Source organism: Cyrtonyx montezumae, unplaced genomic scaffold, assembly GCF_038088225.1.
Source record: "Cyrtonyx montezumae isolate F1298 unplaced genomic scaffold, pur_monq_1.0 scaffold_34, whole genome shotgun sequence".
Lineage (NCBI taxonomy): Eukaryota > Metazoa > Chordata > Aves > Galliformes > Odontophoridae > Cyrtonyx > Cyrtonyx montezumae.
This window is the reverse complement of record NW_027072039.1, coordinates 2,983,188-3,010,938: the sequence shown is the minus strand read 5'-3', so window position 1 is coordinate 3,010,938 and position 27,751 is coordinate 2,983,188. Positions and strand designations below refer to the sequence as shown.

General features: G+C 43.0%; 1 protein-coding gene across 2 annotated transcripts in view; it reads left to right on the top strand.

Annotated features, from left to right (window-relative positions):
• Positions 1-754: 754 nt before the first annotated feature.
• PLPPR1 (phospholipid phosphatase related 1) overlaps positions 755-27,751 on the top strand; it is a 113,736-nt gene continuing 86,739 nt past the window's right edge. Inside the window, exon 1 of one of the 2 annotated variants that reach the window (XM_065745221.1) lies at positions 755-840. The gene's annotated coding sequence lies outside the window, so the exon portion shown is untranslated. Of the gene's footprint in view, positions 841-989; positions 1,162-27,751 lie in introns of those variants that run through there. The other variant, XM_065745222.1, reaches the window with a different exon arrangement.

Sequence of the window (27,751 nt, the reverse complement as noted above, 5' to 3'; positions counted from 1 at the left end):
GCTGGGGGGGGAAACAGCCTCTGACGCAGTGCCTGGAATCCCCTCCTGCCATCAGCTTGCCCTGCTTCAGGCGGAGGGCCACCTCACCCGGAGCATCCCTCTCTCATTCCACCTCCCCGGAGCTTAGGGACAGCCGCACTGCCGCAGCTCACCCCGATCCCATCCCTCTGCGTCTTTGCTTCGCTTCTCTGCTCGTTTTTCTCCTTCCTCGTTCCCATTTGCGGGACGGGCAGCCCACCCTGCTGGATGCGGACGCTCTCAAGACTTCTGCAACCAGCGCGGGGGGAGGAACGGCAGAAGGGGGACAGCTTCTGAATTAGCGGTAGCAAAGTGTCCCCCGGGGCTGGGGGCGATTAACTGACCCCCCCACCACCACGTCGGCGGGGCGTGGGACCGGGGAAACCCCGGCAGAAAGGGGCTGTCCGGGGGCACGGCTGGCCACGGAGAGCCGGGGGAGCTCCGCGCTCCCTCCCCTCCGCCCGCCCCTCCCTGTCCCCGTCTCCGGCCCCTTTCCCCTCCCTCCCCTCCGCAGCCGGGGCGGGGGGGCTGGAACGGGGCTCCGGAGCGCGGAGAAGCAGAGGAGGAGAAGCGGGCGATGGGGAAGGAGCTGCTGCAGTTATCCTCTTGTCATCATTAAAAAAAAAAAAAAAAGAGTGAAGGAAGAAAAATAATAATAAAAAATAGAAAAAAAAAATAAATAAAGGGAAGACAACCCCGTCCCCCCCCGCCTCTCTCCACCGGCGCAGAGGAGGAGGGAGGGCGGACCATGATGCCCGGCTTGCGGGCGCTGCCCGCCCGCCCGCATGGAGACCGCCGCCCGTAGCGGGGCCGCAGCGCGGGGTGAGCGGGGCCGGGGAGCCGCGAGGGGCCGGGGCTGCGTCCCACGAGTGGGGCTCGGGATTGGGTCGAGACCGGTGCGTCCCGCGGGGCCGCTGAAGCGGCGGGAGGTGGGGGGTGAGGATGCTCCGCGGCGCGGTTCTCCTCTCCGAAAGGGGTTCGGGTGCGGGCGGATGCGGTTTTGTGTTCTGCACCTGTAATGGTCCTGGAAGGCACTGAAGGCATCGGGTACCGCGGTGCCTGGGCGAGCTGGGGAAGCCGTGTGTGTGGCCGGCTCGCTGCTCTCCACATGGCGAATGGAGGAGGAGGTGCAGCACACTTCGGGTGAGCAGAGTGCTGCTCGGAGAAAGCGGCACCGGAGCGGCGCGATGGCATTTATCGAGAGATACCTTTCCAAGAGGAGGTCGTGGAGTTATCCTCCGCCCCTGCCACGGCGATACGAGCGCGCCCTCCCCACGAGGAGACCCCCCATCCTCTCCTGCTCAACCCCACGCGGGGCTGTGCACCTGGCTGCCCTCGCAGCCCACCCGCAGGGTTTTACTACGGCTGTAGTCAACGCGTGTTGGTTATCCTGCGTGTGAGTGTGGGGATGGAGCGGTGCCGGCTGCCATCAGCCCACAGGGAGAGCGGCGTAAGGGAAGGAGGACATCATCTTTCTGCTCCTCTATTCCCCCGCCGTGCTCTCCTCTCACGTTCTCTCGCAGCGCTCGCGGAGTTGTTTGTTCGGTAGTTTGGAATGAAACTGCTTGCTGCAGTAGTGCATTATGGATACGTTACATGCGGGGAAAAAAAAGACTGCAGAATAGAGGCGTAAGAATATCACTACAGGCAACGTCGCTGCCAGGGCTGGATGTTTTGGGAAGCGTGAACCTGAGACTTTTTGCACGCATTAGAAAATCTGAGTGGTCTATAAAGGAAAAGATGTTGGCATTGTGGTCAGCTGTTACTTTAGGCTTGTAGGTAGAGAGATGCCATTTGCTAGCTGATGCCTGAGGTTATTCAGTTTTCTCTCTCAGTGTGTTCTTAAGGGATGCATGGGTCAGGGTAACAGCACTGGTCTGCACATAAAGGCTATGGTGGGCACCTGGAGACACCTGGGGCAGGAAAGGGACTTCAGAGTGCACTGTCCCTGCTGGAAATGAGGTGGGCAGCAGGAGGACAAGGAGCGGTTCATGGCTCTCTGCTGGGCATGAAAAAGGGTTATTTCTGTTTGGTTTTCTGTGTTGGTTTGCTTTTTTCGACACTTCAGGTTTCATAAAATGTGCAGTTGTTCTCAGAAGGGGAAAGAGGTTTCCAGAGGAGTTAGTCCAGAGTGGGTCAGCTTCTCAATGCAAAGATTCATTTTTTATCTATGGGCTCTTCCTGTGGAGGTCCCTTTTTCATTCCATTTCTTTAATGTGTGATTTTTTTTTAATTTTTAAATTTTCTTTTTTTTTTTTTCCTAAAAATAAAAAAAGAGTCTCTAGAAGTCTTTAGTATCCTTTTTGCATTTGTCCTTAGGTAAATGTGAATGTATTCACGCAGAAGGAGAACACGATTTGCAGATTTGACAAAGGGAAGAAGATTTAAATATTACATCTTTTGAGTGTCTGTCAATGACTGGGAACCATGACAACTAATCTTTACTACCTCCCCTTGTTTACTTATTTTTCCTCATCCCCTCTTCAAATCTCCTGCTATATTTCAGTAGCAGCCTATTCCCACCCTGGGTGGAAAGCAAGCTGCGAAGGAAAAAAAAACATGCTAATCCCACAGTTTTGTTTTGTTTTGTTTTAAATCCAGAATAATAGTTAGTACTACTTCTTTCTTGCTGGATGTGAACTTGTTTCTAAGTGGATTGACATACCTCAGTGAAACAGTTGAAATTGTCACCTTGTGTGTTGAAATAGGTTAATGAACACCAAGGACCATGCTTTTTCTTTCTCATTGGTGAGACTTAAAGGGGAGAGAAAGAACTGATGGAGGGCTGTATCCTTGATTCCTTAGGCATGTGACTTCTGCTCGGTTACGCATCCTCTAGGTGGGTCTGTAGTTTCCACAGCCACAGAATTCATACTGTTCTGCAGAAAACAGCAGTGCAAAAGAAGTATGTTTGTCCAGTTTTGCAGTATCTATTGTGAATATTGTTTTGATTGGAGTGCAATTGTGGAATTGTCAGTTACCTACAGCTTCTGATGGCTGGAGTTAAGTGCCAAAAGGATAATTTTCTGAAAGCTGATGACTCTTCTATGTGGGGTTGGAAGTTCCTGATGGAATCTTAGCCACACAGATGCAGTTATCTCACCCAAATTCCAAGTATGGTTAAATTTTAAAAAAGGATTAGAAAATGTAAAGTGCATTTGAAGTTTTGAGGAGAATAAGGTTTGTGTCACTCTTTCCATGGGAAAGAAAACAAATAGTTCTTTTCTTCCTATCTCCTAAATTATGTTTTCAGGATTATTTTTCTACTTAATTGGTTCTTGAAAATGAAGGTCAAGCAAAGACAAATTCAGAGGTTCTTGATGGCAGCCTCTCTCTTCTCTCTTGGTTTATGCCTACAAGATAAGTGATACATGATTCTACATCTCTTGTCATATAGTGAGAGGTTGTTTCTTAGGAAGTAAAACCTTCATAAGTTCATAAGTTCATAACCTTCCTATTTACTGAAGCTTAAATCATAGATTCATAGAATGGTTTGGGTTGGGGATAACCTTTTAAAGTTCCTCTAATCCAAACACCCCAACCAGGGACTTCTTTTACAAGATCAATTTGCACAAAGCCCTGTGCAGCCTGTCTTTGAACCCTTGCAAGGATGAGGCATCATCAGCTTATCTGGGCCACCTGTTCCTGTGCCTCACCACTTTCATTGTGAAAAATCGCTTCTTAATACCTAATGTACGTTTACCCTCTTTCAGTTTAGGAACCTCGACCCTTGCTCTGTCAGTACAGGCCATGGTAAAAGTTATTTTCTTGAAGCCTTTGCTTGTTTTTTAGTCCGTTCTTATCTGGGTGAAAATCCCATGTGAATTAATCAGATTCAGCTTTGCTCCGTTATCTTGGTTGGCCTCTCAGAGCTTAGTTCTCCAGAATGTGCTGCATAGTGTCTGTTCTGGGTTTAACTGGGAACCTCTGATGGCCTGTGCTTTAAGTTTAAAATTCTGGAGGACGAGTGTTCAGTGTTTTCTGATACCCTGGCTTGCTGTCATACTGATATGATGGCCTGTGCTTTAAGTTTAAAATTCTGGAGGACGAGATCAGTGTTTTCTGATACCCTGGCTTGCTGTCATACTGAGTTCTGAAGATGTTGCCCTGTGCTATTCATGAGTTATGCTTTCTTTGGCCACTGAGTGGATTCATATTTCTTAATTTTATTTAAGCTGATCACAGGTAGGCTGTGTGCAAACCTAATTCTCTGAGAAATTGCAAAGCTTTTGGTGTTTTTAATAGGTAGATATTTAGATAGTGGTAGGACAAGGGAGAATGGTTTTAAGCTAAAGGAGAGGAGGTTTAGATTAGATGTCAGGGGGAAGTTTTTCACTGAAAGAGTGGTGAGGTGCTGGCACAGGCTGCCCAGAGATGCTGTGGATAGCCTGATCCTCAAGGACAGGTTGGATGGAGCCCTGGACAGTCAATCTAGTACTTGGTCTAGTGATCAGCAACCCTGCCTGTGTCAGGGAGATTGAAACTTGATGATCCTTCCGGTGCATTCCAATCCAAGCCATTGTATGACATGGTATGACTCTGATTCTATGACTCTATGGTTCTATGATATTTGGATGGGACATTAAAATAAATCTAAAGACCAGCATGCTTACCGCCACTATAGTGTGAAATTGAAATTGCAACCTGCTCACAGATTCTTCACTCTTACCTACTTTGGCACTGTTTGCTATTTCATATGCATCCAAGATGAAATTTGCTCTTCAGTAGTGCTTTTCAGAAGTACACTTGGAAGTAGCTGAGAGAGTAGTCTGAGTGGCACTTCTTTGTGTGCTCTGGTTCTGAAGGCATAATGTTTTTGTTAAAGTTATGTTACCATCAGTGCTTGTTGGATGACATAAACTAGATTTGAAAACCTGGTTTTCTACTGATTCAGTCAGTAGCTACTTTGAGTAATCATTTGCCTCGTTGTTAGATAAGAAGTCAATGTTCCTCTCTTTTTGGAATATATATATGTATTTGGTTGGTAGCCTGCAGCCTCCCTATGCATCATCAAAATCACGCTGAACAGCCCTTCTTGCTGTTAGCACTGCAATCTCCTTGCATTCACTGCCTCAATCTTTCCTTTTCTTTGGCCCTCTTAGACTGAGTTACATCCCAGACACAGGGTGTAGATTTAAGCCTCTCAGCTTGCCTTTCCCTTGATTACTTGATTACCTGGAACAGTCATGGGCAGTTCCATGTTGGTTGGGGATGAAGGGCAACCTCATTTGTATGGTAGTCTCTGTTGTGTTTCTAGGTTTTTTGTTTTTGTTTTTGTTTTTCCCAAGGATCATAGTGTCTCTTGAAATGCAGTGTAACCTCTCTTACATCAGTGGGTTTCCATGCCTTGTATGAAATGTGTGGAGTTTTCCTAGTGTGAGGTGCAGGACATCCTATTGGAGTGTCTGGTTTACGTTGTGCAGCTGCCATCCTTATGATAGTATTGAAAATCATACAAGAGTGATCAAGGATATAATTAGTTGGACAGGGTGGCCACAGGCAGCAGAAGGGAGGCAGAATGGGCTAACGTATAAGACAGTGTTTTGATCCATTTTTCTCAAAGTTCCATGATGCATGATGGTGATGCACTGGAGCAGGTTGTGTGAAGAGGTTGTGGATGCCCCATCCCTGAAGGCATTCAAGGCATGGCTGGATGTAGCTCTGGGCAGCTTGCTCTAGTGACCCTGAATGTGCCAGGGGGGGTTGAAACTAGATGAACTTTGAGGTCCTTTTCAACCCAGGCCATTCTATGATTCTATACATTATTCTCATATCTTAACCTAAGCTAGAATTAGCTTCACGGCAGGTCCTCATGCATAGAAATGCTAATAATTGATTTAATATGTCCTCTGGGGATCTAAGGATCAGGAAAAATCTAAAAGCATGTCGTTTGTTGCCAGCCAACAGAGCTGTGTCTGCAAGATCACTATTTTAAATCACCCATGGACTTGGACATCCTTTGTATTTGGAATAAGGCTTCTCCTTTTCCTTTTTAAACTGTGTCACTTTTATCCATGATAAGATAGCATGGTTTATGTTATCACATATCTTCCATTCCTTTAACCTAGTTTAAATAGCCTTTAAAGTGTACCCTTCCTTTGATTTTCCTTTTCTCTTTGTTGCACTGTGAAGGGCTGTAAGTTGAAGGGCTGATTCTTTGCTCAAGAAAGTATTGTATGGAGGAGCAACATATGATTTTCATGGCTGTTGTTACTGATGTCAAAGACTTAGCGAATTTATGGGGTAACAATGGCAGATATCCATGAAACTGTGACTGCTAAGTCCATCACTGAAATTGCAGGATGTAGCACCGATTTCGAAGCTGATTTCTGCACAGTTATAAAACTGAATCTCATTTCTAATCTCCTCTTAGGACAAATTTTGTACAAATCTCAGCAAAAGTGTCTGGATCTCATGCCTGATGTTCCCTGCAGATTCATCTGAGCTAATCTGCTTGGAGTCTGTTGGTGCTAATGGGTTTCCAGAGGAGCTGAGGGTCTCGCTCCCTTCCACACAGCCACACTCTTCAGTAACTCAAATGGGAGCGTGAGATTTCAACATGCATTTTCATAGATGTTTCTCATGCCTCTTTTCTTCTTTGTTGAGGCACCAGCGAGCTCAGAATCCTGCTTCACAGCCCATCAGTTCAAATCAATCAAGAGAAGAGGAGGAGGAAAAAATCCAACTTTGATGGAAACACACATGCTGCAAGAGGCAGTTGTATCACATTTATATTCTGCTGCATGCTTCTGTCACCCACACTTGTAAAATACTCACTGGAAAAAAGAAGTACGTTTAATTTACACACACACAATAATTTTCTGTATTTGCTGAGTAATTTACTGGTACCTTTTATACAGTAACTTATTTCTCTACTTCTTCCACTCATTGTGCATGGGAGGGTTCACAACTCATGAACTGAAAAAGCAAGTCAGCTTGTATTAGCTGCCTGTTTTTAAATTGACTGAGACACTCAGCTAGAAACTTGAAAGATATATTTCATAAAACACAGCTGGGATTTTTGCAGAATCCTATGAGAATCATTTAAGGAAGAAAGGAAAGGTGCTGGAAGAATGAAGAGTCATCATAAAACCATGCCTTTTTTTCCCTGTCGCACCTAAATCACACTCCTTTGTGCTGGAGGCTTGCTTGTAATACCAATGAAGCACTCCTGTGAGAATAATGCTGTTCTGATAGCATACCATATTTGGGTAAATGAAGTCAGAAGCTCTGTTTGCACAGTCTCACACAGGAATCTTGCCCTCTCACACAGCAGTCCTGCTGTATATTCATTTTCTTGCATGCTAAAAATCTTTCCCATCTGTCAGACTGCGCTCATAAAACACCACGCCAGCTCCAGCAGGCAGACCTGGGGCAAGCAAGAGAGGACAGCCTACAAAGAGCAGGGCTGTGGGACGACTGCCCTCACAGAATGCAAAATGCCCCCAAATGGTTCTTTGTAAGGGTCATGCCTGCTGGTTGCTCTTAGTGCTGCTGTGCTCCTCATAGAGAGGTGGAGAAGGGTCATACAACCAAATTGTGGTAAACAGAGGGAAAATACACGAGCTGAAGAGGAGTGTATACACATCTTTTTAGTGTGACTTAAAGATAGGTTAGGAAGCTCAAAATTTTTAGTAGGTTGCAGAACTGTTGGCTGTAACCTACCAAGCTGAAAGTGGAATAGTTTTTGAAGAACTGGGTGTGAGTATACTGCATCCAGGTGTAGGGTACTCAGTACAAGAGACATGGACCTGTTGAAGTGCATCTAGAAGAGGGCCAGAAAAATAACCCAAGGGAAGAAATACCTCTCCTGCGAGGACAACCTGAGTGAGCTGGGACTGTTCAGTCTGCAGAAGAGAAGGCTGTGAGGTCACCTGAGAGCGGCCTTTCAATATTTAAAGGGGGGTTATCATTAATAAAGGGTAAGACTCTTTAGCAGGATCTGTTGTGATAGGACATGGGGAAATGGTTTTAGATAAAAAAAGGAATGATTGAGATCAGATATAAGGAACAAGTTTTTATAGAAAGTGTGGTGATGCTCTGGCACAGGTTGCCCAGAGAGCTGGTGGATGCTGGATGCCCCATCCCTGGAGACACTCAAGGCCAGGCTAGACTGGACTCTGAGCACTGATCGAGCTGTAGGTGTCCTGTTAATTGCAGGGGGTTTGGACTGAATGGCCTTTAAGGCTCCCTTCCAACTCACATGATTCTATCATTTATGAAAAACTGATTGATTGTGGATCATCTTTGCAGTTGGGGTACTTGGGCATCTAAGCTGCTCATAGGAAGTAGTTCAGCTTGTGAACAGTGATGGTTGATATGCTTTTTAACAGCAGAAAGAGGTCAGTCAGAGGACACCGGTCTCCAGTGGTGTGTTTCTAACACTAGGGTGAGTCAGGGGAATTTTGTGTCTCCCTTGTGCAAATGTAAGCCAAAAATCCTAAGAGGTTTCACATCCTTGCATCACTTAGGCAAGGCAAATTAGTTATCTTGAGAACACAGACTGTTATTTGGAAATAAATAGCACAATTGAAAACGATTAAAAGCTGGTAATGTCTTTCAGCAAAAAAAATACCACTAAAATTAAATATCACTCAAGATATACCCAACATCCTCAGGCTTTTATTGAGACTATACTGCTTGCTTCCAGTGTGGGTCACTCTACTCCAAGTACAGAAACACTGTGCACACAGAGGAGTGTCCTGGCTCTGTGGTTCCAGAGGAGCAGACAAAGGACACATTTTGCAGTGCTTTAGTAAAAATCCGAAGTAGGTCATGGGCTGTGCACAGCAGACACGTGGCTACAGTGAGACTGCCAAAACAAGAGGAAAGATACTGGTATGTAATCACTTTAGGCACCACTGCATCATGGACAGAAGCCACTGCGTGAGGTTGACCGATACAGTACCTCTGCTTCTGCTCTATTTTGTGCCCTGTACTTGATGCCATGGACCCATGTATCTGAGAAGCTGAGATTTCAGGTATGTTAGATAAGGACAGAGGCAACTGAAAGGAAAGGCAATGAGAAGTTTGGTTATCTTCAACTTGAAAATTATGCAGAAGCTGTAATGACAGTGCAGAGGACACAGTAATCTGTCCTGCCCCCGGGTGCAAAATGGCACCTGGCCCACGGTTTGGACTGCTTAAGGGGTACTGGAATTGGTCTACACATAATGTGCATCAGCTAAGACATTATGCAAGGTGGTTGCAGAATATAACAAATTCACAGGTGTTCAGCAAGAACATTAGTGTCTGTGCCACAAGAAAAGATAATTCAAGAGAAGCTGTTCAAAGACTATGTGTCAATCATTCCCTTCTGTGATTTGTATGAGAATGGAGGAAATTTTGACTAGAACTGGCTGGTTTATAACTTCACTTCTCTTAATGCGGGCAGTTTCCATAGCAAAATAAAATTCAGGAACATAGAGAATTCTGCCAAAAATTACTCAGAATTGAAAAATGTTGACCCCAAACAATAAGAAGTACTATTCACAAAAAATAAAATAATGATAGACAGCTGTTTTTTTGGAGACTTTGCTTTGTTTTTATTTAAAATTGCAACATAAAATGAACAGCCATCTTGAGTTGCAGTATTTTGTTTTGTGTTTTTGTTTTTTACTATTTACATGTTTATCTCCAAAGGAAGGTGTGAGGGTTTATCCATTCTTTCAGTGCAGAATGTCTTCAGTGAAGTATCGTATTGTCTTCAGTTTGACCAGAGTATGCTACATTTGAATTTGGTATATAGAGTAAGAGAAAAGAAATGGTGCTTTAATTAACAAAAAGAGATGAAGAACGCAGTGAATGTCCTCTGCTCCTCCCAGTTCTTCTTATATAGAATCACAGAATCACCAAGGTTGGAAAATACCTCTAAGATCATTCAGTCCAACCATCCACATATCACCAATATTTCCCACTAAACCATGTCCCCCAGTACAACTTCTAAATATTTCTTGGAACACCTTCAGGGACAATAACTGCACCACCTCCCTGGTCATGCATATGTATTTATGTCCATTAAGTGGGTTCTTTGAGAGATTTTCTTGAGTTTGTGGTTCTATGCTGGACATAAGAGGTAAAATAAGGGACCAGGGAACCATGGAGGAAATGGTTTTGGGTTGACCAAAAGCACAAGCTGTTTTTCTTACTGACTTGAAAAAAAATGTGGTGTCATTTCAGATAGAATGAAATATTTTGTTTGTGTCACCTCTTTACAGCATATAGTCTCTTTCTGTAAAATATATAAACACACAAGGAGTTCCGCTTTGAAACCAAATGCTGGAATTATTGACTGAAACTATATTGTCTAGCCCATTCACTGAACTGATTTTCAGCTTCACTGTTCTTTGTTTCAGGCTTTGCATATCTCTTAAGTGAAGGGAAGGCAGGCACCTGGTGTTCAATGGAGTACCAGTTGAACAAATGGGATGGACTGGATTTATTTAATATTACTTGTTTTTCCCCAGGAGTGACAGGGGTAAGGGGAACCAAAACCAATTTTTTCCCACCTTTGTGAAACAACTATTCCACTAAAAGACTGAGAGCTTTTTTATTTTTCCTGAGCCTGTAACAGTGTTGCTCCCCAGGCATAAAATCAGACCTTGCTTCCTACTACCACGAGAGTCACGAATAAGCAATTTATGTAATGAAATATTGTCTAGCTAAACAAGAGTAACAAAAGGAGGTTTCACATGAAATTGCAAGCAAATGGATGAATATCATTGACCTTATTTGTTCTTCTGTTGGCTTTGATCTCTAAATATGAAGATATAGGTCAAGAAAATGATAAATGTTAACTTGCTGACACTTCTTCAATAGCGAGGGACTGCATTTACTGGCATGACAGTCTGTATTTTCCAGTATACAAGGATCTGCAATTAGTCTGCAGTTTTTAATCCAACCTAATGCTCATGTCTTTGGTTCAACACCACTAGGGTGTTCATTCAAAGGGAAAACAAAGCTTATATCAAGTAAATATCAAGGAAATATGAAGTACTCCACTTAAAGAAGGAGCTTGTCCTTCAATGACTTTCAGACCAGCAGTCCTATAAATATTTCATCTACACAGAAAAGAATTGTGATTATTAGCAAATAACTGATGTTACTTGAAAGAGATTAATGTGGATAGTCTTAATACTTGAAAAACACTGTATTCTATCTCAGGTTAGATAAAGTTAACATAGGGGTGGGTGTTAGTATCTTTTCTGGTGCTCTGGAATCAGAAGAACATCTGGAGTACGATGTTATTTCATCAAATTTGAATTGAAATTTTTATTACTCACCTATGTCCAGGATACCATCAGGGCAGAGACCATTACTAACTAACATTGAATTATGTGTGAGACACTTTCTTGGGAGTGATTGTGCTAGGCGAGGGAGTTGCTTGTTACTGCACTCGTGGCAGCATGTGATAACATTTATCTGCCATGTCAGTGCCCTCCATGACAGAAGTTTCCTACTGTTGACTGCAGTTTTGCATCATCAGGAAGGGAAATTTCTGACTAAATTTTCAATTCTTTTTCTTATGTATCTTAAGAAGCTGTTTTTTGATACTAGAAATATCTACTTGACTAGTGTTTTAGGAAAGACTGTTTTTCTGTAAGTCTTCACTTGCTTATCGGAACTTACCTTTGCTAACAAATAACTCTGTCTTCCTCAGTTATTTCTTCTTGGGAAACTTAACGTCTTCATGACACATCCTTGTATTATTAATGTTGTCTTCCCTGTATAATGATAAGGCTTCATTTATCTTCAGAGGTACTTCTTCCTTGGATTCATTTATACAGTTAAGACTGTTTCTGCTTCTGTCAGTAAGTTGGTCTGATGGATGTAGCTCGCATTCCTTAAAGAAGACTTTATCTGATCCTAAGTTATTCATGGAGTTCTTAGCTGAATTACTCAGTGAAATGGCTTTCCAGATTTAAACTCTTGCACCAGAGGCATCAAAAAAGTCAGTGTTTGGCTGTGTTATTCCTTACTGGGCAGGAAAATACACTTGTAAATGGGAGCAACTTATGTTCCACAGACAGAAAGGCTTTGAAAGTAGTAAAACAAGCAAAAATGAAGAACAATGACAGTAACAACAAAAAGCAACAGAGGGATTTGTTTAGTAGAGATAACTTCCATTATTCTTTTGATATTTACTTGTCTAGCTCCTAAATTCCTTTTAAGACAACACTAGTTCCTGATCCCAGGAAAACTGCCCTGATTCAGAGGGCCAGCAAGACCACTGTTCAGATTCAAATCCTGTTTCACAGGTCTCATGCTAAATTTCACCATGGAGTTCATGGAGATTAGATTTGCTACTTACAGTGACATAGGTAGTAGATGTAGACAGCCAACAGAAAAATACTAAGCAAAATAGTAAGCATTAATGCTAGTAAAATTTCATTTAGATCTATGATCTGCAGCAGAAGCCAGTCAATACTGCAGATAACAGCCGAAGGAAAGAGGATGAAGTATTTATCTCTGCCTTAAAGTATTCAATATGGGAAACAGAAAGATAAGAATAAAATCTGCACTGTTCTGTAAAGGAGAGGTGAGTCAGGCAGAAAATGGTATGTTAATTAGAGCAGAGAGAGCACAATATGAGTTTCAAACAAAGCTCATATAAAATCACAGGACAGAAAAGCACATTTTGCAGTCTTTGCCTTGGTGGAGGTGGTGTCAACATGACTGGCATTGAATAGCAGTCGGTGTGCTTCATCTTCCTCAAAATCATTTTATGCATCCTTGCTTTACAATGGGCCATGCCTGACCTGCAAGCTTTTTCTGCTTTGTGTGACTGGTTTCTCGTACCTTTCTGAGTCATGCAGATGTTCTGGGTTTGTTTACATCTACATATTCAATTGCAGAGCCTTCAACAGCCTGACTGGCTGGTCATGCCCTTTTCATGCTGGTTCTCATCGTGGCTTCCTGAGGAATATGGTACTTCCCAGCCTTGCTTGATTAACCAGTAGGCCTTCCTTAATTTACTGATCATCTCAATCTTTATTTTTGTGTCTTGCAGTTTTGATTTGGTCTCCATGTAATAATGATGATGGCAGGAGGAAACTGAGGTTTCATCTGTAAATGTATCAGGAAAGTAAACTGGAATTACATACAAGAATTGGTTAGAGCATTCTGGGTAGGAATTGCAATACTGAGTTTGTTTTAAACCTGAACAGTCTCAGTGAGAGACTCAAGTTTCAATCAAACCATCAGTGATTTAAGATTAGTACTTTTAAAAATGATCTAAACCATCAAACAATCCTGCTGGAAGGTTTTGCTGATGAATTGTGGAGTGCAAGAGGTAATGTTCAGGTGATTGACAGATGGGAATTAGAAACTGCTTTTCAGAACTTCTCTCTCCATCAGCCTTAATGTAGCAGAAATGCATCATGCATTGTTTATCTGTTTGCTTTGAACTGGTGAACAGTTAAGCAGCAGACAGCTTGCAAACAAATGGTGGGGTGCTGGGAAGGTGCAGCTGTTGAAAGCCATACAAAACTTCACATGATATATGCACAAAGTGCCTGTGTATGACAAATGTGGGTTACTGTAGATAATGCTGGACTTTCAGTGGGATGGCAGAAGACAGGTGGTATGACATAGCAGGAGAGGTGGAGAAAAAATCTGTATTAAATGGTATAAGTGGTAGTGATTCTGCAAGCATCAGCAGTTGTTAAAATGTGTTGTACGAATGAGTCTTTGTTTTGTTGCATTCCTGTTCTCTTGCTGTCTTCCAGGCTGATGATAAGGTGGGGTCTCCACCTTTGGTCCTACTTGAGCAAATATGCATTAATGCAGCCTTCTGATATACATACCAGTCCTATAATACAGAGCCCTCTTAGTGCTCCTTTTGCTCTTGGAACACATTCCTAGTTTGATCTCCTGAGCAAATAAGAAAGGAGTTTCTTGTCTTTCACAGAATCACAGAATTGCAGGGGTTTGAAGGAATCTCTAGAGATCATCTAGTCCAACCCCACTGCCAAAGCAGCTCCCTACCCCAGTTGCACAGGTAGGCATCCAGGTGGGTCTGGAACATCTCCAGAGAAGGAGACTCCACCACCTCTGTGTGCAGCTGTGCCACTGCTCCGTCACTGCACTGTGACAGGATAATGCTTATCTTGTCTCTGGAGCATCCTCTGAAAAGGAGCCCAAACTTGACAGGTATCTTCCAGAGTAGCCTACATTCTTTCCCCCTTTCCTTCCACCTGTACATGAAGGGAAAGTTTATGATATCCTTTGGTGACTGCTAAATTTTTTTGCAGTCAGTGGAGTTATATAGGTTTATAGAAGAGGATAGCCTGTGTCACGTGAAAGTGAATTATAACCCTAAGCAGGCAGCCTAGCTATATGCATTATACAGTACTGTGTGAAATTAAACCAATCAGAGTAGTACTTGAGTTTTTCTTTCACATCTGGTTTGCTTGAGTTAAGCAGTGAGTAATGCAGGTATTCATAAGTTCATAAGTTCATAAGGTTGGAAAGGACCTATAAGATCATCTAGTCCAACCATCCTCCTATCACTATCTCTACCCAACTACTAAATTAAGTCCTTTAGCACCTCATCTAAACGCTTCTTGAACAGCGCTAGGGATGGTGCCTCAACCACCTCCCTAGGCAGGCCATTCAGTCTCTTTCTAATTGCTGTGTTAATTTTTTTCATTTCTTTTAGAAATCTTTATCCTGCTAGCCAACTCTTAGCTTTCATCTTTGTCATTCTTACAGCCCTTGCGTGAAATAAAAGACAAAAATAAATTGCAAGCTGAAATCTTTGGGTGTCCATGTTTCAAGAAAAAAATGCAGACTTTTTGATGCCAACTCTTTTTTGTTTTGGAGGTGTTGTGCTGCAGGAGATTTCCCATACTACCTTTCTCCCTCTTATTTTAGCCTTTTTCACAGAATTTGAAAGATCTTTCTCTTGAAATTAATTTCAAACCTTCTCCAAGCTGACCCAGCCCAGCTCCCTCAACCTTTCTTCATAGGAGAGGTACTCCAGCCCTCTGGTCATCATGCTTCCATCAGCTCTGCATTCTCCATTCTCGACTCCTAAATCTGTCTGCTGGATTTCACAGAAGATCAACAAAGGCACACTGTTTGAATATGCACCCCAAGACCATCTACTGTTCTGTTGTTGGTTGTTTTTGTTTTTTCTGTGAGAATTAAGAGCAAGTTATTCCTTACCTTTTTGCCACAGTCCTCAACCAAGGACAACTGTACTTCCTCTCTGGATAAAATAAACATTGATGATATTAAGGTATTAATTTTTATGCCAAACTTGTGTTGAGCTGTTCAGACTTAGCCCTCAGTGTAAGCTCATCAATTTCCTTTTTTCTATCACCTTCCTTTCTATTTTGTTAGCTTTGTATCACTTCCTAACTAGAAGACAATCAAATCAAATTAGCTTCTCTGACACCAGAAGGACCTGCAGCTTGCTCAGATGTTTATTCTGTCATTGAGGAACTTCTAACACTGACAGACTACTTCAAGAAGTTTCACATCTTGGTGATTTGGCCAGAAAAGAAATGGGTGAGACATAAAATAACTTGACAGAAGTGGAAAGGATGGATGCTCTGATGCATTTAGGTCACGAGTGTCCAGGGACTAGAAAGAAGCTGTGGGTAAGTTGATTACCTTGCAGTCTGCTACCACCTGCTGAGCACCTGGAGGCTGCCACTGTCAGGAAGGATGTTGAGTATGATTTGTGACTGCTCTGGCTCCTTTGTACCAGCTCCAGTGTCTGTGGTTGCAGTCACAGCTTATCTGCTGCTGACTGGGTACAGATCAGGTGTCCAAGTTACTACAGTTTCCAATAACTCTCTGTCTAATAAGCACCATCCTGAAAAGGGTACATGCGAAGGTCAACCCTAATGTAGTCTCTGAGTTTTGAAGAGCCAGCGCCTTGAGATGAGTTATTACAGACGATCTGTTTTGACTAGACACAGACATAAGGAGAGAGACTGGATTAAATAAATAAATAAATAAATTATAATGCTCTAAGCAAAAGCAGAGGGAATGTAACTGAGAACGGTGTTTTTAGCATGACTTTGAGCATAGGACAGGCTTCTGTAACCCTAAAATGATCTCATAATATAATGAAAATTAGCCCAGAAATGAAAAGGACTTAATTAAAATGTTAGTCTCACTTCACTAAACACTTATTACTATGATAGCATAGCTTTTAATGAGATGTGCCAATTATAGATGTTTTCTTTTTCAGAAATGTAGGGAAAAAAGATTTTCAAGGTCAATCACTGTCTCTTTTCATTTAAAAGAGGATATATTCCTTTTTAAAATGGTTTTGAAAAATGGGTTTTGAGGAAAGGACAATTCCCATGGTCGATATGAAAAAAATAAATAAATAGCCAACTCAAGTATCCTTTTAATCCACTTTAAAACCCACTACATTAAACTGAAATGCAGCTCCTTTCTGTGCTCGATGAAAAGGAAGAAGGGTAAGGCTTTGAAAATTCAGAAAATAATTGTCATTACTTGAAATTCAAAGATACACTATGTTATACAGTGTTCTCTGATAGACTTCCCCTAACACAAGAGTGTTTTCATAAGTACTACCTTTTTAACCATGAGGCTGTTATGTCAGAGGACGTGACTGTCATTCTGCTCTTCATGTGAACAAATACTTCTATCTGAAGTATTAACCAGCAGTGGTTAAATTGCTTACCTTTTTCAGGGCCTGTGGCCTCTGGATAAAAGGTGGGAGAAAATCTTGACACTCAACTTTTTCAGCATCTCTGCTATTCCTCGTGAGGATGCCTCTTCTTTTAGTCTGAATGCCTGCTCTTTGACCTTTCACTGGTGGCCCCACGAGGGCTAGCACTATCAGAGATGCTTTCTGCTGCCAATCAAGACCTACCTTCAGCAACCACAGCTGCAAGCAAGCCCGGTTGGTCGCAGAGGGCCATGCTCTGCTGACACTTGCATCTGTGTAATCTATTTGAAGTCTTGTAAAGAAGAGCAGAACACAGACCTTTGCATTCTCTAATGGATTTCACTTGTCTGTGCCATGAGATTTGTTTCATCTTTGTTGCCTCACCCTCAGCCCTCTTATTGCCCTTACCTCCTTCCCTCTGTCTTTGATACCTCCAAGAAGGCAGTAAAGCTAATCTTTTCTATGCTTGTTTCACCATATAAATTTATTTGCATTGTGATATATAAATGTATATAATATAAATGTATATAATGTATATAATATAAATGTATTTGCATTAGTTGCATTGTGCATCATTTGGAGTATTAGCAAACCTTATCTCCAGAGCAGCCATTTACACTGCAAAACATTTGTATTTCACCAGTCACAGTGGGGTGAACTCTTTAGTAGTCAGACAAAGCTAAGCCTTGGTGCCTTTGGCTTTTCTGAAGCCAAAGGAGGGGAAGTGGCATCAGTAATGACTGTTCTGGTGTTGCACAGCTGTCTCTCTGTGATGAGTGGCCAGGAGACCAGCAGTGCTTCTTCACCCTTCTCACTGCCCCTTAAACATTTCACAGGAAATACTATTGCAGCCAGCCAGAAGCTTAGAGATGAAAATTCAGATTTTCATGCAACAGAGAAAGATTAATACACAATGATACAATCATAGAATTGTCTGAGTTGGAAGGAACCCTTAAAAGATATTAAATCCAACTCCCCTGCAACGAGCAGGAACGCCTATGGACAGACCAGGTGCTCAGAGCCCAGTACAGTCTGGCCTTGAATGATGAGTGTTGTTACACACTGTCATGATTTAAGCAATCAGCAGCAGTGTGCAGCAGCACTTGCAGGTTGTCTGAATGCCATTTCTGGCCAACTTTCTTGTCTGACAGTGGTTGCCCAAGTGTATATTAACAGACCACCATTTGACTTATAATTCTTCTCTCCTTGGGCTCTGTTAGATCCTTGCTGGGTAATTTGTTCTGCTTGGTTAATTTTAAAACAAATGTTTCCTCCTTTTTGTCAGGTTTCATGACACTGGCATTGCTTTGCAAGATACCAAATAGAAAATCTTGTAGTTTGCTGCATCTGTGATAAAAGGACATGTAGCTGCTTTTGTTTCCTGGTGTGGTCTCAAAAGCTTTCAGTTAATTAATGAAGGCTCAAACCTCAGTCAGGTTCATTGAATCTCTGCCATTTTCACCAGTGGAGAACACAGCTGTGAGGATCCAAGATCTGTGTTTGGCTGTACCAGTTTTGTGAAGAAGAAAGCAGATGTGATACTATTTTGTTGGGAGGGGTTTGCAAGGAATGCTGATGGCATGGAGTAAATTACTTACTATCCAGCTTCTCATCAGTCTCCAAGGAATAACTGCTTGATTTAATCAGTCCTTTGCTATCTTATTTCTTGGAAGATGTTCATTTCAGTAATTATTTTATATGTTTCAGTGTTGTCTGAGCAACACAGAGAAATGTAGCATGGCAATAACTTGTAAGTGTGTAGATAACAGTAAAATCTTTCATCTGAACACGGCCTTTATGGAGTGTCATGTAGAAGCATGCCTGTCAGAAGTGCACAGTGACTTTCTCCAAGCTGCTCCTCCATGTTCAGCCTGGATTCTCTCCTGTGTGCAGGCAGTGGGGAAGCCCTCGAGGACCTTGATGGCACTGGTCTGGCCAAAGTGTGGGTGCTGCTCTGAGCACCTCGGGCTCATAGGGATGCCACCACTTCATCTTTGGGGCTGACTCTAGGAGCCTGAGACCCAACTTTGCGAAGGGGAGTGGCTTCTTATGCAGTCTGTCCCCCATTGCCCGGGACAGTTTCTGGGTACAGCTGCTGGGGATACTCTGGAGAACCACGATGTTCCCTGTCTGGTGCAGGTCTCAGAGCCTGCAGCTGGTGCCCATCTCCTTCCACCACATCCTCAGCACTGATCAGAGGCATCCTGCTCCTCAGATAAATGTGGGCAGGTGGTCCTCTGCTCTGTCACAGTCACTCTGGACTGGATGCTGGGCTCAGGCATCTGGGAGCTGCAAGATGGGCTGGATGCTGCCTGGCTAGCGGGGCCGGCAGTGATGTTTTCAAATCCTGAATAGATGTGGGATGGCAATGAGAACTCCTGGCTGGAAGTGCAGGGGCTGTCAAGCTCTGAGCCACTGCTGGAGGCTGCAAGGAGAGATAGGAAGGTCAGCAGGATGAACCTGCAGCTCCAGTGGAGCAGGCTGCCATCCCTCCTGGGGCATGGTATGTGGCAACACCACCCTGCCACCCTAGTCCAGTGATGTCATTTGGGAATGGAATTGCTCTTTTTTGCTGCAGACAGAGCAGAAGAAGGATGGCAGCATGCATGGCCTGTTTCTGCAGGAAGAAGCACAAGCAGCATGAGCTTGAGCGAGGCCAGGTGCTGCTGAGCATCAACCATGTCCACAGGATGAGGGGAGAGCTCCTGCCCTGACATAGCCCCAGTGGAACTAGGCCTGTTTGCACCCTGGGCACACCGTGGTGTGGCAGGACATGCTGTCCCCCATGGGCTCCAGGTAGATGATGCAGATGATATTCTGAGATGGAGCTGCCTCCAGAGGGCTGTGCTCCTAGCAGAAGGACCTGGGCAGGAAGATGGAAGGCTGCAAGGGGGCAGAGGACCAGGAAGGATCACCGAGCCTGTCCATGGCACAAAGCAGATGGAAGCTGCACACACATCTTGTCTCTATGCAGCTTCACCAACAAAGCAGTGCTGGAAGGAGCAGAGCAGCCCTCATACAGCGATGGGCTCAGGGACCCGGTGGTCGGCCCCACTTCTTCAGGCAGGGCACAGGACATGAGCTCTGCTGCCTGATGTTCTGCAGTTTTCTGGCACACAAGGCTTGTCTGCTCTGGCAAGACTTTGTCCTGGAGCTGGTTGGAAGGGTCGCAATCACTTTCTTTGGGCCCAGGTGGAACTGATGTGAGCCTCTGCCAGCACCAAGCTTCCTGTTCCATTCAGGTTTTCACCTTCTGGTCTTCCAGGTGGATTGTGCACTAGATGGCATCAAGGGGGAACCCAAAAATTCCCCCCTTAGGTTTTTCTGTTCTAGCAAGCCATTGGCAAAGAGATGTAGGAGAGAAAAGAGCGATATCTCATGAGGCCGGAAAGGAAGGGCCTAGTCCATGTCTGTTGTGCTGGCTGAGGGGCAGGGGAACCTTTCAATGAGGCCTTCTTGCTTCAGCTCCAGGAGGCATCATGCTTGCAGGCTCTCATCCTGATTGGGGGTTTCAGCTTCTCAGGTATCTTTTGGGAAAACAACTTGGCAAGCTGCAAGCAATCACAGAGACTCCAGAACTCCGCTGACGATAACTCTCTGGTATTGGACAGATCCAGCAGAGGTGAAGCATTGCTGGACCCGGTGCTCATGTATCTAGAAGAGATCATTAAAGAAAGTGGTTAAGGTTGGAGGCATCCTGGGCTGCAGGGACCATGCCCTGGTCGAATTTGTGGTCTTGAGGAACATAGGCCTGGTAGAGAGTGCAGACCGGTCCCTGAACTTGAGGAAAATTAACTTCAGGCCATTTAAGGACTTGCTAGATGCCATCCCCTAGGAAATTATCCTTAGGGAGAAAGGAACAGAACAGAGCTGGCATCACTTTAAGGATGCCTTTCTGAGAGCTCTTCATCCCCCAGAATATAATGTCAGGCAGACAGTGCAATAAAGCAACGTGGACAAGCAAGAACCTGCTGGTCAAACTGAAGGAAGAAAAGGAAAAGTGTAAGTAGTGGATGAAGGGATGTGGTGCCTGTGAAGAACACAGAGATGCTGTCTGGATGGGCAGGGATGGGATGAGGAAAGGCAAGGCTCAGATGGCATTAAACTGGCAAGGGATGTGAAAACCATCAAGAAGGGTTTCCTTATATACTTTGAGCAGAAGAGACAAGCAAAGGAGAGTATACACCGTCTGATAAATGGAAAAGGACAGCTGGCCTCTCAACACATGGAGAAGTCTGAGATACCTAATGAGTTCTTTGCTGCAGTCTTCATTGCCAGTCAGGCTTCCCATATTTCTAGTATCCCTGAACTTATAATATGGAGTCAAGGGTGCAAAATTCCCCCCACTATAGAAGTGGAGTTAAGTCCAAGTTCAACTCAAAAGCCTGAATGTGTATAAGTCTAAGGGGATGGACAGCATGCTTCTCAGGTGTCTGAGGGAGCTGCACAATGTGGTTGCCAAGCTGCTCTCCATCTTTCATGAATAATCATGACTCTCAGGCAAAGTCCGTGGTAACTGGAAAAAGGGAAACATGACTCCCATTTTTAAGAAAGGGAGAAAGGAAGATCCAGGGAACTATGGGCCAGGGAGACTCACTTCTGTGCCTGGGAAAGTTGTAGAACAACTCCTCCTGGCAGACATGTCAGGGCACATGAGGGAAGAGCAGGTGTTCCAAGGAAGCTAGCACTGCTCCACCAACAGCAGATTGTGCCGGACCAGCCTGGTGACCTTCTATGGAGGAGCAACAGTTTCAGTAGACAAAGGAAGTACAGCTGATCTATCTAAATTTGGGCAAGGCTTTTCACATGGTCACACACCACGTCCTTATCTCTAAATTGTGTTGGATGTAGTACAATGTCACGTGGATTTCTCACACTGTAGATATTTGGGGATTAATCACGCTATTGCTCTCATTATTTAAAAAAAACACTAGAAATATCTGTCCTTTACCCAGGAAAACACTAAGTAGCCATGATTCTTTTTTTCACTACTTGTGCAGACTTAACAGTGTGTGTTCTGTGATGTTCTGAACAGCAAAACTCTTTGGTCTCAGCAGCAAGCCATGGGAATCCCTGGCAGCAGAACTGCAAAGGTTTGTGCAGGAATTACCAAGTACATTTGAAGTGTAGAGATTCCACCATCAAGTGGATGGAGCTCTTGAAAGGAGACTGAGATTAATCTAGCTTCTTTCAGCCCAGGCACTGAATCATTGTGTGATGTCTAGCAAATTGCTTCGCTTTCTGGCTCCGTTTCCCCACAGGAAATAGGAGATTCTGCTTAAGAAAGAAATTTGTAACAGGGCGTGTAATAAATAGTGGTTGCCATAACTCAGTTCTCTACAAAGGCTTGGATAATCATCTTGAGCAATGACATCAGTATGAGTTTGTTTTCCTAACCGAATGAAGGTTTGGCATACGTGGCTTCATGTTTCAGATACACAAACTGAACCTTCATGGTGCAGAAGGTTTAGTCCTTTTTTTTTTTTTTAACTTGTAAGCAGAATTCTTATTTCAATGAGAATGAAGATGTTTTTAATTTGAATCCAATTACCAGTACAGGGCTGCTAATTTTTAATGCAAGGTTAATTTTGTTATGTTGTGTTCCCCCTGATTTAACTATTAAATTTTGTTTGAAGCAGAGTGTTAGCTGCAGATAAAAAGATCACTGAACTATCTAGATTAAGATGGACAGGATATCCAATCCTTTTTTATTTATTTTTTAATCTTGGTCACATTTTGGGAAGGTAGAGCAGTGGTTGCCTTCTTCGTCTAAAGAAATGAGATGTCTGTTGTAAACTGTGATAAACCATACTTGCTCTGGGGATTCAGCTTTTCTGGACTTTGGATTCTGGTATTTTCCACAGGTGCCCAGATAATCATTATTCTCTTCTGAAACTGTTTGCAATCACATTCAGCAGTTCCCAGATTCTCCTCGTCCTACAGCCACATTCAGGAGCAGGGTGGACTTGCAGACCAATTGCATCCTGCCTGGATGGGTCCTTTAGTACCCTGCTGCTATCTGGGAAGCAGCACTTGTGTGGCTGATTCATAGCACATATTGTTGCTACTGATTTATAATGTTTCTCTTCAATATATTTCAGAGAAAGGATCCTTCTTGTATGTGTTCTTTTACAAACTCTGCTAACAGGAAAAATACCCTGACTTCTCATTATGGATTTTGTATTTTTATAACTCAGGGTTAGATGCAAGGTGAGCAACAACTTTCTAAAGACATACTTGCTCAGATAAATTGATTCTTGCCCACCTGGTGCTGTCATTGAGGCTACATCCTTTTTAGAAGGCATCCTCTTATCTGCACTAGAGAGCAACAGACAGACACTAATGATAGCGTTACTCTGTGCCCATAGGAGGCCTTTAAATAGATCTTGATCTAGGCATTGATGCATGTCTAAATGCAGGCTGTGCAGTCTCTCCCATTTACCCTTTGGCTGTGTGCAGTGTCCTTTCACAATGTCGATTACAGGACATCCCTCAGATCTTGCAGGTGGAAGTGCTATGGAATCCCAGCTAGAGGTGCCTGTACAATCCTGCTGCCATATGCTGCGTTGTTGATGTGTAACCCTATGAAACATCTTGTGCTTCAGCTTGCACACATACACACAGATCTGCTGACAGCCTCTATCAAAGCGTGAATTTCAAGAGGCACAAGGTTTCCTGATGGCTGGTGACAACAATATCATGTTTCAGTCCAGAAAGTTCAGAGGGGACTGTTAAACACCTCTCAGCAAATGCTTTTTAAACACAATAGTAGAAATGTTTTCACTGAGAGACAAATGGAAGAGTGTGCACTGCTGTAAATTGCAGGCATGCTGTAAAAAAATAGCAATGGCATGATGCTCTCTTCTTAAGGTGCTAGAAAATAGGAACTGATTCTGGTCTCAATCACAGCTGAGGTTTCTGATCTCTTTCATCTCATCACCCTTGCTGTGCAAAAGATAAAGCGATTTTAAATTTCAAAACAGAACCCCTACTGTCACATTGGAGTAATACTTTCTCAAACCTAATATGTAATGTGATTTAAATGGGTCATTCTTCATCTTCAGACTTTTAGCCTTCAAATGCCAAGGCACCAATCCTTGCCCTTCTGCAGTTAGGAAGAGGTTTGGCTCCATGTAGAGAAGTTTTTGCATCTGTCTGTCAAAAAAAGGTGAAACCAGAGTGGGATGTAAAAATACTTTTTTAAATTTTATATTCAGAGACCAGTGGAACACCTTGAAAGGTCTCTTTGTGTTCATATTTCAGTGCTTTCAAAAACATCATCATGAAGTTGAGAATTTCTATGAAAGTGTGCTAAGATGTGCTGTAAAACTGGCAAGATTTCTAAATGACTCCAGGAAACAGTCAACCGCCATTAGAGTTCAATACTCAAATTTCTAGTGCTTTGTCACTGCTGTTGTTGTTTTCTTTTCTGTTTGTACACTGTACCCACATGGCCAATGCATAATACAGAGCCCAAGTGGGACACCAGCTTGCAAAACAAAGTCTTTGCAAAAAACGAGATAAACTACTAAGGTCATCTCTCTTTACAAAACAAGATATTTGTGGCTACAGCCACAGGCGTGGTAGAGAAGGCAAGGGTAAAGCTGTAATATCTTCTCTGGCCTTTACAAAGGAAGAGTCTTTTCATGATCAAAAGAGCCAGTGTGGATTTATGGTGCTAAAATTAAAAATAGTTTTTTACCTTCGCTTTGGAATGGCAACTACTTGGCCACAAGCCGCAGCTACCTGCTGTGTCTTGGGACAAGTCTTAAACAGGAAATGCCTCCAAGGTCTTTTAAGAGATGAATCATCCAGAGATGAGATTTATCCTCTCTTCTGCCATAGGAAATCCCATTTTATAGTTTTCCAGCTCTCCTTGATTCAGCCCCATCTGCCACATGTCTCCCTGCAGTGTCCCTTACAGGTAGGTTGGCACAAGTGCCACCTGTGGCTGGGGTGGTGCAGTGGGAAAGTACATCTCAAAATGCATTCCTCTATGGTGAACATTTTCCACAGGGAAGGTAGTGCAAGCCCCTGGTCCTTCTGCTTGCTCCCTGTTGGCTCTTAGCCTCAGCTGTGCATCCATGCAATGCCTCAGTCACTGCCTGAGGCATTGCCATGCACATGCTTCAGTCCTGCCTCTGCACTAGAGAAGGGCTTTCAGCTTGGAGGTTCTTCTCATGTATATGTTTAAACCATAGTTATTCTGAGCTGTGGCTGTTATGATGGAAAAAAAAAGGAGAAAAAAGAGGATTTTATATAGTTGCGTATGGCTAATTTGCTCTTCGGCGTTTCACTTCAATTTAAGGAAAAAAAAGAAAAAGAAAAAGTAAGTGAACTTTCTTTTAAGACAGTATTTTATCTCACGAATTTGGATGGAAATGTATTCTCATGCAGTGTCAGTGGGTGGTTTATAAACATTTTGTGTTTAGTTTGAGCATTGTACAGTAGAGCCCGTAAGCAGTACCTCCATGGGAATTAACCTAGCAGTTTGGTAAAATACCTTAGAAAAAAAATTTTGCATTTTGCAAACGACAAATTCCATTTACTCTTTGGTTAAGTCTTCAAGGCAACGAAATGCAGCCTGCAATGACATCTGCTGCAGGACTGACAATGCTGCTCTCACAACCAGGACGTGAACACGTTCCTTTCATAGTTTGTGCATTAGGTGTTTGGTGTTTTTTCATTTTTTATTAATAAATAAGGTAGAATGTTGGAAGTGCTTCCTGTAAACCAGAATAAAGCCAGAAGTAAAAAATATTTTTAAAGCAAAACAGCAGCAAAAGACAGGGGTCTCCTAAGTGTAAATTTTTTTAAGCAAAACATATGGTCCATACTCACAGCAGCACCAGGGTATGAACAGTGTTATGTTTCATGATGGTGCAGATGCTAGAGAGAGCTTTCCTCTGTCACTGATCCAAGTTGAGGAACAGCACTGAAGGGGAACCAACCCACTGCAAGATGGAAGATGTGGGGAATTCAGTCAGCGTAGTGTGAACTCCTGTACAGTGCTTAATATGTAATTAAAAGCCCTTGGATTTATGGACTTTGCTAATGAACCACAGTGCTTTGGTTTAACAGTTTCCAGGAACCTATGATAGTGCAATAGCAAGCAAATCTATAAGCTGATGGCTTATCAGAGTTTCCCAGCTTTTGTCTGATGAAGCAGCACACTGTACCCTGTAGTCTCTCCATGATGAATATGCTTTGGGCAGCACGCCGGGATGTAATTATTCAGTACGGTGGAGTGGAGTCCTCTCCATTGATCCTGTTTATGTTTCAAAACTCATCCTTTCGTTTCATTTTCCCACATGCCAGATGAAATTTAATATGTGTCGCTACTGGAATATAGGCCTACAAAAACACTTTCAGGTGATGGGCCTATTGCAGACTTTATTTGAAATGCCCCAATTAAAAAAAAAAAAAGGAGTGGGTCTGTGTAGATAAAAAAAAGTCTCACACCAGTGAACTAACAGGTGGCTTAATAAGGCCATGATCTCAAACAGGACAGACTAGAATGCATCGATTGAAATCTAGCAGTTTCACTCAGCTAATAGAATAGCTTAGGGGCACTGTGGTTTGTTCTTAAGTAGAATGGAATTTTTCATTCTTAATTAATTACAGGATTGTTTTTCTACAATGCAGAAGGTTGCTGACCCTTAACAATTATCAGCAACTGTTAGTCACATTTAATGTGAACTCTTTGGTTGCAAAATAATTGTTCTTGTGAATAGGCAGTGTCCTTATTATCGCACCCTCTGCAGATTTTTGTCCTTCATTTGTTGGAGAATACAGCAATGTAACTTCAAAAGGGAGTGAAGAATCTGAGTTTTGTTAATACATTGGATTATATCTATGAGAAATTGAATTCAAAGTGATTTAAATATCTTAATTAGTGGTTCCATGAAGATTTCCTGTGAAGGTCCATTTTTATTCAGGATGTCATAATCTTTTCCCTTCCCTTCCCTTCCCTTCCCTTCCCTTCCCTTCCCTTCCCTTCCCTTCCCTTCCCTTCCCTTCCCTTCCCTTCCCTTCCCTTCCTTTCTTCCCTTCCCTTCCCTTCCCTTCCCTTCCCTTCCCTTCCCTTCCCTTCCCTTCCCTTCCCTTCCCTTCCCTTCCCTTCCCTTCCCTTCCCTTCCCTTCCCTTCCCTTCCCTTCCCTTCCCTTCCCTTCCCTTCCCTTCCCTTCCCTTCCCTTCCCTTCCCTTCCCTTCCCTTCCCTTCCCTTCCCTTCCCTTCCCTTCCCTTCCCTTCCCTTCCCTTCTTCCCTTTCTCTCCCCATGAAAGTGGTTTTGAGGGTCTTCTGTTCCAAATAGAAAGTAGGCAATCTGTTTATTTAAACTAACAAACAGGAAAACCTGACTGCAACCTAGAGCCTAGTGCAGAAGAGAATGCATGTTGCATCTCTGTTTTTCCTCAGTGTGGCATAATTTTGTCTCAGTTGAGCAAGAGTCTCTCTTCACGCTGTCACAACTTAGCCTTTTAACTGTGGCAGTTGTCTGCAGTGTGTCAGACAAGATAGAAGAAGCAATCACATAAGCAGGATTGCAAAGGACTTGCTTTTTCTCCTTGGTTTTTTTTTTTTGTTTGTTTGTTTTGTTTTCACTTTGTTTTTTATTTTTGTTTTTTATTTTTTTTTTCAGCAGTGTAACCCTAGGTCACAAGAAGCCTTGTTTTGCAGTAATGTTGTTGACATTTTAAATAAGATAACTTGGGGAAAAAAAATACATCTTAGCATCCTATAAGAAGTCTGTAGTCAAGAAAAAAAACAAGTTTGGTGTGATTTTGTATGCCAGAACACTAAAAACTGCTTTGCTAAGCTTTGCTTACCTTGATGGGAGTTGAGCTGCTGTAGCCTAGCTGACCTTGTGCTTTTCCTTTTGATTTGGGGGACAGCAGTGTAGTATCTAGCTCATGGAGTTCCTTGCACAAGTTTCTTTAAACAATGAATTATAGAAAATAACAAAGTTGGAAAGCTCACAGGCTAAGTGACTTGCATGAAGTCATCTGTCAGTGTAGCATCAGGTGCTGTTTCCATAGAATCATAGAGTGGCTTAGGTTGAAAGGGGCCTTGAAGATT